The sequence below is a fragment of the Anolis carolinensis genome, chromosome 1 (genome assembly GCF_035594765.1).
Source record: "Anolis carolinensis isolate JA03-04 chromosome 1, rAnoCar3.1.pri, whole genome shotgun sequence".
NCBI lineage: Eukaryota > Metazoa > Chordata > Lepidosauria > Squamata > Dactyloidae > Anolis > Anolis carolinensis.
The window spans coordinates 328614128-328625911 of NC_085841.1; positions in this window are offsets into that span (position 1 = coordinate 328614128).

Here is an 11784-nt window from a genome sequence, read left to right on the forward strand (position 1 = left end):
GCAGGTTCCTGCCTGGAAGAATCCAGACAAGAAACAATCAGGGCCAGCTAATCACTAGTGGGTGAAACGTCAGGAGAGAATTCTTCTGGAACATGGTCATTCAGCCCGAAAAACTCACAGCAACCCAGTGATTCTTGCTATAAAAATCTTCACCAACAGAAGTAGGTTGTGGGGTATTTTGGAAACTAGGCAAGTGAAGTTTATATATCTGTGGAAGGTCCAGAGTGGGAGAAAGAGCTCTTGTCTGTTTGAGGCAAGTGTGGATGCTGCAATTAATTAGCATTGAAAAGTCTAGCAGGTTCAAGGCCTTGCTGATTCCAGCCTGGAGGAATCCTTTCTTGGCCATACAGCTTGGAAAACTCACAGCAGACCAGCGATTCTGGCTGTGAAAGCCTTCGACAGCCAGTAGGCTGATAGGAATTCTGGGAGTTGAAGTCCAAAACATCTGGAGGGCCAAAGTTTGCCCATGTCTGATTTATATACTGCTTTTTCTCTCATAAGGAGACTCAAAGTGGGCCTCTTTTATCTGGAATCCAGAATATCAACATTATTCAGCCTCCTTTATCTGGAATCCAGGATTGTCTATATCAGTGATTCTCAACCTGGGGTCCCCAGATATTTTTGGCCTACAATTCTCAGAAATCCTAGCTGTTATGATTTCTGGAAGTTGAAGGCCAAAAACATATGGGGACTCTAGGTTGAGAACCACTGGACTTTATTATTATTATTATTATTATTATTATTATTATTATTATTATTAGCTAAGCCCGGCCACGCTTTGCTGTGGCTCAGTATGATATGTAAGGAATGCGAAAGTAAATAAAACTATTGTAGCGAACATAGATTCACCAAGAAAACACATCATTCAATTCAGTTCCATGCCTTACATTGCTGTGTCTATGTGGAATGAAATCAAAGGAAGAAAAAAGAGGTCTTTACAAAAATTCTTTTTTAATTGTAATGCTAGTGGATTGACTACATTTTTAGTTTGTCCGTTTTCTGCATAAACATTAAGCTCAGTTGGTTTACTAACTTTGGAGCATGTGACGTATAATTGTCCATGAGAGAAGTTTTTGTTTCTTAATTTCAAACCGCACACTTGCAAAGATTGCCCCTGTGCTTTATTGATAGTAATTGAGAACGTAAGGCGTATTGGTAATTGAAGTTGTTTGAACCCGAACGCCATGTCAGTCGGAATGAGTGAGATTCGGAGGGCAATCACCCTCAATTCCTGCGTATATGTAGAGTTGGCCATGTTGGGTCTGTGTGCCAATTTTAGTCCAGATCTGTTGTTGGCTGGGTTTAGTGCATTCTGGATAAGGGTGAACTATAACTCCCATAATCAAGGTCAATATCCCCCAAACTTATCCAGTATTTTCTGTTGGTCATGGGGAGTCTGTGTGCCTCGTTTTGTCCAGGTCCATCATTAGTGTGGGTCTCTGTGGTCTGTTGAAGTTGGAATTATTTCAGATGAAGGTACTGCAAATCTCATCATTTCTGGTCCATGTCCATCGTTCTGTGGGAGCAGATTTGGGTAAAGGTACAGCAATCTCTTGGGTAAAGGTACAGCAATAAAGGTATTATTTGTGGGCTGTCCTCCTCTAACCACACCAGGATGTAAAGTTCTTGGGAGGGGGTCTGTGTGCCAGGTTTGATCCTGATCTGTCATTGGTGCAAGTCACAGTGGTCTGTGGGAGCTGAAGAGATTGAATGTACTGCATATCCCATCATCCATGGTTCTCCCCTAAACTCATTTTACTCTAAAAACGTGCACATGTTGAAATGCAACATTGTGTCAAAATTTCAAGTTAACTACTTTCGAGTTCTGTGTGCACAAACATATGCAAGCTGTACTTTTATATATAAAGATTATTATTATTATTATTATAGTTATTATAGTTATTATTATTATTACTACTGGAGCCCCTGGTGACGCCTTGTGACTTGAAGGTTGGGTTGCTGATCTGAAAGCTGACAGGTACGAATCCCACCCGGGGAGAGGGCGGATGAGCTCCCTCTATCAGCTCCAGCTTCATGCGGGGATATGAGAGAAGCCTCCCACAAGGATGATAAAAACATCCAGGCGTCCCCTGGGCAACGTCCTTGCAGACAGCCAATTCTCTCATACCAGAAGCGACTTGCAGGTTCTCAAGTCGCTCCTGACACGAAAAAAAAAATTATTACTACTACAGGGTTGTCGTGTGTCTTTCGGGCTGTGTGGCCATGTTCCAGAAGCATTCTCTCCTGACGTTTCGCCCACATCTATGGCAGGCATCCTCAGAGGTTGTGAGGTATGGAGAAAACTAAGCAAAGAGGTAAATATATATCTGTGGAAAGTCTAGGGTGAGAGAGGTCAGTGTGAATGTGTGTAGTTAATCACTTTAATTAGCATTGAAAAGCTTATCTGCTGTCTTCTTCCTGCCTCTGGGGCATCCTTTGTTTAGAGTCGTTAACTGCCCTAGGTTGATTCATGTCTGAAAAATCCTCTGTTTTTAGAGTATTGCTTTTTATTTACTGTTCTGATTCTTGAGTTTTTTAATACTGGTAGCCAGATTTTGTTCATTTTCATGGTTTCTTCCTTTCTGTTGAAGTTGTCCACATGCTTGTGGATTTCAATGGCTTCTCTGTGTAGTCTGACATGATAGTTGTTAGAATGGTCCAGCATTTTTGTGTTCTCAAATAGTATTCTGTGTCCAGGCTGGTTCATCAAATGCTCTGCTATGGCTGATTTCTCTGGTTGAATTAGTCTGCAGTGCCTTTCATGTTCTTTGACTCTTGTTTGGGCGCTGCGTTTGGTGGTCCCTATGTAGACTTGTCCACAGCTGCATGGTATCCGGTAGACTCCTGCAGAAAAGAGAGAGGATCCCTCTTGTCCTTCGCTGACCGTAGCATTTGTTGGATTTTCTTCGTGGGTCTGTAGATAGTTTGTAGGTTGTGCTTCTTCATCAGCTTCCCTATGCGGTCAGTAGTTCCCTTGATGTATGGTAAGAACACCTTTCCTCTGGGTGGATCTTTGTCTTGACTCTCATGGCTTGTTCTTGGCCTTGCAGCTCTTCTGATGTCTGTGGTGGAGTATCCATTGGCCTGTAGAGCCCAGTTTAGGTGATTGAGTTCACCTTGGAGGAGGTGAGGTTCGCAGATTCTTTGTGCACGGTCTGTCAGGGCTTTGATTGTGCTCCTTTTTTGACTTGGGTGATGGTTGGAGTTTTTATGAAGGTATCTATCTGTGTGTGTAGGTTTTCTGTAAACTGTGTGGCCCAATTGTTGATTGGGTTTGCGGATGACCAGAACATCTAGAAATGGCAGTTTTCCTTCCTTTTCTTTTTCCATGGTGAATTGGATGTTTGGGTGGATGCTGTTAAGATGGTCCAGGAACTTGCTGAGTTCTTCCTCTCCATGGCTCCAAATCGTGAAGGTGTCATCTACGTATCTGAACCAAACAGTTGGCTTTTTTGGTGCTGTTTCTAGGACAAGAGGGATCCTCTCTCTTCTGCAGGAGTCTACCGGATACCATGCAGCTGTGGACAAGTCTACATAGGGACCACCAAACGCAGCGCCCAAACAAGAGTCAAAGAACATGAAAGGCACTGCAGACTAATTCAACCAGAGAAATCAGCCATAGCAGAGCATTTGATGAACCAGCCTGGACACAGAATACTATTTGAGAACACAAAAATGCTGGACCATTCTAACAACTATCATGTCAGACTACACAGAGAAGCCATTGAAATCCACAAGCATGTGGACAACTTCAACAGAAAGGAAGAAACCATGAAAATGAACAAAATCTGGCTACCAGTATTAAAAAACTCAAGAATCAGAACAGTAAATAAAAAGCAATACTCTAAAAACAGAGGATTTTCAGACATGAATCAACCTAGGGCAGTTAACGACTCTAAACAAAGGATGCCCCAGAGGCAGGAAGAAGACAGCAGATAAGCTTTTCAATGCTAATTAAAGTGATTAACTACACACATTCACACTGACCTCTCTCACCCTAGACTTTCCACAGATATATATTTACCTCTTTGCTTAGTTTTCTCCATACCTCACAACCTCTGAGGATGCCTGCCATAGATGTGGGCGAAACGTCAGGAGAGAATGCTTCTGGAACATGGCCACACAGCCCGAAAGACACACGACAACCCTGTGATCCTGGCCATGAAAGCCTTCGACAACACATATTACTACTACATTTATATGCCTTTTTCTCTCTCTTAAACTCAAAGTGAGCCTCCTTTATCCAGAATCCAAGGTTGTCTGCGTTGTTGTTGTTGTTGTTATTATTATTATTATAGTTGTTATTACTATTTTTTATTTATTTTGTAAATTTATGTCCCGCCTTTTTCTGAGCACAAACCCAAAGCAGTTACAACAGAATAAAAACAAACAATACAAAATTAAAACAACCCATTAAAACATAAATATTTGAAACAGCAAACAAAATTTAAACCGTGTGAACATTAAAACCAAGATAAAAAAACCCGAGCTTCCACTACCATTTATTTGGCTTATTATTATTATTACACTTATATGCCTCTTTCTCTCTCTGAGACTCAAAGTGAACCTCTTTATCTGGAACCCAGGGTTGTCATTATATTGACTTATGTGCCTCCTTTTCTCTCTTGAAGAGACTCAAAGTGAGCATCCTTTATCCAGGATTGTCTGCATTGTTATTATTATTAGTATTATTATTATCCATATGCCACTTTTTCTCTCTTAACGAGACTCAAAGTGAGCCTCCTTTATCCAGGATTGTCATTATTATTATTATTATTATTATTACATTGATCCATATGCCACTTTTTCTCTCTTAACGAGACTCAAAGTGAACCTCCTTTATCTGGAATCCAGGATTGTCCACATTATTATTATACTGATTTATATGGCACTTTTTCTTTCGTAAAGAGACTCGAAATGAGCATTCTTCATCTGGAATCCTGAATTGTCTATATTACTATTTTTATACTGATTTATATGCTGTTTTTTCTGTCTTAACGAGACCCAAAGTGAGCCTCCTTTATCTGGAATCCAGGATTGTCCACGTTATTATAATTCAATTGATGTATATGCTGCTTATTCTCTCTTAATGAGATTCAAATTGAGCATCCATTATCTGGAATCCAGGATTGTCTACAATTACATCATCATAATCATTTCTTGATAGTAATAATAGCTCAGTGCTATGGTACCCTGGGAATTATAATTTTACAAGGTCTTTAGCCCTGTCTGCTAAATAGTGCTGGAGCCTCATCAAACTACAAACCCAAGGATTTCCATGATGCAGCCATGGCATTTAAACTGCTTTAATCCTACAATGTAGATGCACCCCTGGTTTTCATACACACAATTATATTTTTAAAATGTGGTGTATCATTATCTTAAAACTATATCTATATGAAACATAAATTAATGTTGTCTTTATCCTTGGGTCCCATCTCTAAGATATCTCATAATGTATATGCAAATATTCCAAAAATCCCTCCTCCCCCCTTTTCTAGAAAAAGTCTGAAATCCCAAACATTTCTGCCCCTTCCCCAGCCTTTCGAATAAAGAGGACTGTATAGGCGGAATGTACCAAAGCGTCCTCGGCCGAAGGGGGAGCCGGGAAGGGCTGCTTTTATGACTCAGCATCCAGAAGGGCGGCGAGGCTGACGCCACCTAATTGATGGCGAGGCGCTCGCTCTCCGGAGGACTGTACCATCCCACTCCGGAGTGGGGGGGGGGGGGGCTTCTTGGCTTTGTCCCAGCAGTACAGACGCTGGAAGGCGCCCAGGGATGCTGCAACTTTCCCCAGTCCTCAAATCACCCCGAGCGAGGAGGACCAGGTTGCTGGAACGGTTGCCTCTGGAGCCAGAAAGCATCGTAAAAGGGCATCAATGCACGATGAATCATGCAGAGCTGAGTATTAATTATTCCTGTAGGAGACTGAGGACCAAATACTCTCTTTCAGTAGAAGTGGGTATTATTGTTGTTAATAATAATAATTTTTCCTGTTGGAGACCACAGCAGAAGTAGATATTGGGTTGCTGTAGTTTTCCGGGCTGCATGGCCATGTTCCAGAAGCATTCTCTCCTGACATTTCGCCTGCACCTATGGCAGGCATCCTCAGAGGTTGGAACTGTTGGAAACGGGGCAATTGCGGTTTCTATATCTGTGGAATGTCCAGGGTGGGAGAAATAACTCTTTTATGTTTGAGGCAAGTGTGAATGTTGCAATTGATCACTGTAATAACATTGAATGGTCTTTCAGCTTCAAAGCCTGGCAGGTTCCTGCCTGGAAGAATCCAGACAAGAAACAATCAGGGCCAGCAAATCACTAGTGGGTGAAACGTCAGGAGAGAATTCTTCTGGAACATGGTCATTCAGCCCGAAAAACTCACAGCAACCCAGTGATTCTGGCCATAAAAACCTTCACCAACAGAAGTAGATATTGTTGTTATTATTCCCTTTGGGAGACAGAAAATAGATCAAATACTCTCTTCCAGCAGAAGTAGGAATTATTATTATTAATATTAATAATTTTGTTTTGAGAGATAGAAAACCAAATACTCTCAGCAGAACTGAATATCATTATTATTACCATTATTGTTGTTGTTGTTATATATTTCTACTGTTGGAGACAGGAAATAATGGACAAAATACTATCATCCAGCAAGAATGGGAATTATTATTATTATTATAAAACACTAAAATCAGGACAGTAAATAAAGAACAACACTCTGAAAACAGAGGAATTCCAAACAGGAAACAATCAGGGCCAGCTAATACCTCCCAACAAAGGATTCCCTCAGACAGGAAGCATCCAAGGCTTTGAAGCTGCAAAGCTATTCAATTCTAATCAAGGTGGCCAATTGCAACATTCACACTTGCCTTAGGCAGACAAGAGTTCTTTCTCCCACCTTCTACAGATATATAAACCCCACTTGCCTAGTTTCCAACAATCCTCACAACCTCTGAGGATGCCTGCCATAGATGTGAGCGAAACATCAGGAGAGAATGCTTCTGGAACATGGCCATACAGCTCAGAAAACACAGCAACCCAGTGATTCTGACCATGAAAGCCTTTGACAACAAATTATTATTTTATCCTTTTAGGAGACAGGAAATAGCAGACCAAATACTCTTTTCCAGCAGAAATATTATTATTATATTATTATTAATGTATCCTCTTGGAGACAGAATATAGTAGACCAAATACTATCTTCCATCAGAGGTGGGCATTATTGGTATAATTATAAATTTCGTCTGTTGGAAAAAAGAGATAGTGGATCAAATACTCAGCTCCAATGGAACTACTTCTTGTTGTTGTTATTATTATTATTGTCCTTTTGGAGACAGGAGGTAACAGACCAAATACAGTACACACTTCCAGGTGGGAAATGCCTCCCATAAAGTGGACTTCAGTCCATAGATGCTCATGCCACAATCTTGTACTGATGCATTTGATTCTCAGGCAGGACTAATATGCAAAATAATGGTTGCTTTTCTTTACATCGGGGTTACCAACATAAATTGTGTTGATTTGGCCAGAGCCCACCAAAACAACATTCTCAACCATCTCTGTATGCATTGCTGTTCCCTCTCTGAGCCTCGCTGCATATTTTGTTACACAACGTGCGTGCGTCTCTCTCTTCACTCCCTAAACCCTCTGGGCTGCCCTGCAATGACTAAGGCAAAGGCTGCGTGCAAAGGGCTTCCAAGACACAATGTCCTAATGAATTGATTTCAACTTCACATCCAGCATTGTTGCAAAGGATAGGCTATTGTCTGCTCAGTGCTAGTGTCATTACTCAAGGACAACTGAAAACCTGAGCTCACAAACAGTCACATTTTGCTGAGCTGATGTCACAAGGCAGGCAGGCAGGCAGACCTTCACCAGGTGCAGAACGATGGCTCCTCTGCTAGTGTTTGTGGCAGAAAGGGCAACATATAAGGCAGTCTGGGCAAGTGTCATTGCTTTTTTACCAGGTAAGTTCTGCAAGTGCATCTACACTGTGGATTTAATGCAGTATGGCCCCATGGCTCAAGGCTGTGGAATTCTGGGATATATAACTTGATGAGGCACTCTTGGGCCTTGTAAAACTGCAATTTCCATGACCCTGTAGCAATGAGCCCTGACAGTTAAAGTGTCAAACTGCATTCATTCTATAGCGTAGCTGTACCCTCTAACACGCTCCCCTTCACAGGGCCAGATGAATAGCTTTAGAGGCCTTAGCAATTAAAATATTTTGCTGTCCCCATATACATCTATGTCAAAATATAAATGGCAAAATAAACATTTATTTTTCAAAATGAAAATAACATGAAGATAGAAAATAAGATTTATTTCTGTATATTTCCACATCCTTTATATTTGAGACGTTTTCTCCTATTTTTTTCTAACCCCAAAGCCGCTTGTCGTGGGAACCTCTTTTTGTGGAAACTGGTTCAGCTGCACCATGGTAAAGCCAGCAGTGGAAAATTTCTATGGTTCCCCTGTTCCCTTGATGCCCTAGGCACATGCTTATTTTGCTTAATAGTTAATGTAGCTGTGCCCTTCACAAGATGTGCCATTGGCTGCCTCTACAACTAGAATGAATGCAGTTTGATACCATTTTAAATGCTATGGGATCCTAGGAGTTGTAGTTTGGTGAGCCTCCAGCCAAGGCTGAAGACCTTGTAAAACTGTAATTCCCGTGGTTCCATAGCATTGAGCCATGGCAATTAAAACAGTTTCAAACTGCATTATTTCTGCAATGTATATACACCTAGATTCATATAAGAGGAAGCTGCCTCTACCTGGATAGACTTTCTACTTTTTGGCCAACAGAATTAACCTGAAATAAACCTCTGAGAACAATTCAATGGTTTGTACAATTTTTCTCTCCTTCCAATCATCAAAATAAGGATCAGTGACAGCCTTTTGGTTAGAAAATCACCACTAGAGAAGTCCACATTTTCCTCTTGGTTTGGGGTAAGCAATGTGAATGTAATTATAGTTTTTTAAAACTAGATGACACTTAGAGCAACAGGTTTTAGGATCCAGTTTCAATTCAAAAACACAGACCCTCGGGTGATAATCCATTTACTAACCCACAAGAGAACCCTTAAAACAGTCTGTAAAGAAGTGTGTTTTTATTTTGATTTATAGATGTCATGTTTAATTCCGTTTTAAAAGTCATTTTTGGCTATGTTTAAAAGGGTAAATATTAGTTACCAGTGCGTGGGGGATGGTAACCAGCTCAGCATTCTAAGGCAGGTTACCATAGTAACGAGGGCGGAGCCAACCGCCGTTTGAAGGAAAAAGGAGGGAATGTTTTAAAAAACAGTTTAGTCTGTGATTTTAGTCACAGGGAAGACACTGGTTCCAGGTTAGGGAAACCAGGGAAACTCAGATCTCTAGTTGTGTCAAATAAGCAAGTTAGGTGACTTGTTTAGGTTTATTTGTAGAGTCTGAGTAATAAGCGGAAGCAATCCCAGTTGAATCCAAAGTGATCAGTTCATAGCTTTGAAACCATTATCTAAATGCCTTTAAAGAAGTTACTGTAACCACTAAGCTCTGTGCCTGAAATAAACTTATTTTTTATTCTTCCATATCCAAGTCTCTGTCACATATATTCAAAACTAATTTACGATACCATCTAAAGTGAATAAGAAAAGATAAAGAAATTCCCCTCTGCCTGAGTTCTCCACAAATTGGTGGCAGCAGTTAAATAAAACATATTTATATTGGTGGCAGCGGATATAGTTAAATATATAATAATATAATTAATAAAAAGATTCCTCCTCTGCCCCACATCTCCACAATTTGGCGGCAGCGGTGGGATATAAAGATTCCTCCCTGCCACATCTCCACACAGTCTTTAAGTTTTTATACCAGCTAAGGTTGTTCCTCTTAATGTTCCACCAGCAACAGCAAGAGTATCCCTCTGGGCAGCTAAACCAGGCAATCCCAACTAGATGGCCCATGAGGGTCTGCCTCCAGGGGCAAATGAAGAATGGGCAACTTGGGAGCCCATGAACAGACTCAGAAGCGGAGTGGGCAGATCAAAAAACAACCTGGCAAGATGTCACTACCTGGAGGAATCCTCCACCTTGTGTGACTGAAGAGCAGAACAAACAACTGCATATGTATGCTTGCCTCATGTACGGAGGAAAAGTTGTTTAAAGCTATGGACAGTGTGGTCACTGTTGCCCACTTTTGGTCTAAAACTATTCCTTTATTTTATCACTTTTAAATGCTTTTGGGTGATGTGCGACGGGAAGTTGCTGCTAACGGTGTGAGAAATAAGGTTGAACACTGTGAAAGCCACCCACTGCATGACTATCAGCCTCCTCCCACCAGACTCAAATCAAGGAAGGGCTTCATGAGAACCACCACTCCTCTTGATGTTCCTCCAGCAACAGCAAGGGTGTCCCTCTGGGCAGCTAAACCTGGCAATTCTAACTGGATGGCCCCCCATGAGGGTCTTCCTCCAGGGGCAAACCAAGAATGGGCAACTTGGAAGTCCCTGAACAGACTCAGAAGTGGAGTGGGCAGATCTAAAGACAACTTGGCAAGGTGGCACTACCTGGAGGAATCCTCCACCTTGTGTGACTGTGGAGCAGAACAAACAACTCCGCATATGTATGCTTGCCCACAATGTCCTGCCTCATGCACGGAGGAGGAGTTGTTTAAAGCTACGGACAATGCGGTTGCTGTTGCCCGTTTTTGGTCTAAAACTATTTAGTTGCTTGTGATTTCCTTTTTTCCCCATCATTTTAAAATGTATTTGTTATGCAACGCTTTTGACATGAAATAAATAAATAAAAATAAATCACTTTTAAACTTATTTATTATGCAATGCTTTTGAAACGAAATAAATAAAACTCCAAATCATTTGAGCCGGGCTTTGGTTTGAGGCGTAACAGCAATTTTTGAGTCCTTTTTGTCCAATTAAGTATTTTAATTTAAGCTTAGCATATCCAGGTTGAAATATACTCCTTTTTACATCCATTTTAGGGGAACCATATTAGGACGTTGCAGGGAAAAAGAATGTGGCTATCTTATGACACTTTAAAGACTAGCATGCTTTATGTAACACAACTTTTGTGCACTACCTCTCAATCAGCTACGCAGGCAGTTGTCTAAAGGGGCACATGATTAAGCCCTTGCCTGGAAAGGATGAGGGATTAAATTAATTACCACCCAACTACTGTTTGTCATTGTTAAAGCTGTTTGTACTTTTGCCACTTCAGTTCCCTCTTCCTCTACATCTGTCCAACAAACTGTGTATATCTTCCAGATATAACTTTCAACACACCATATGAAGTATGCATTGAGCCATCTATGGAGTCTCATGCTACCGAAAAGATGTCAGCATTTGCAATTATATCGTATAAACTTGAAGACAAGGACTGCTGTATCTATTATTTGTTAGCTGTTCTGAGAGTCTTTTCCAGACAAAAGAAAGAGTATAATACTTTAAACAAATCATAAATATTTAAACTGCTGCAGGACTTATTGTTCTTACCGTTCTGTCAAGGAGGCCTCAATGTCCTATGTAAATGTAGAATCTGCAGAAATCCCTCCGATTCCCTCCCTTGGTTCCTGAGGAATGGATTTAAATCTACCCCACTTATTCTCCCTATACATCCCTATATATCAGTTTTAGATCTTTTGTCAGCAACATGGGCTGCATCTACACTGTGGATTAAATGCGTTTTGACACCACTTTAACTGTCATGGCTTAATGCTGTGGAATCTTGGAAGTTGCCTTCTCTGCCAAAGAGTGCCAGAGCCTCACCAAATTACAACTCCCAT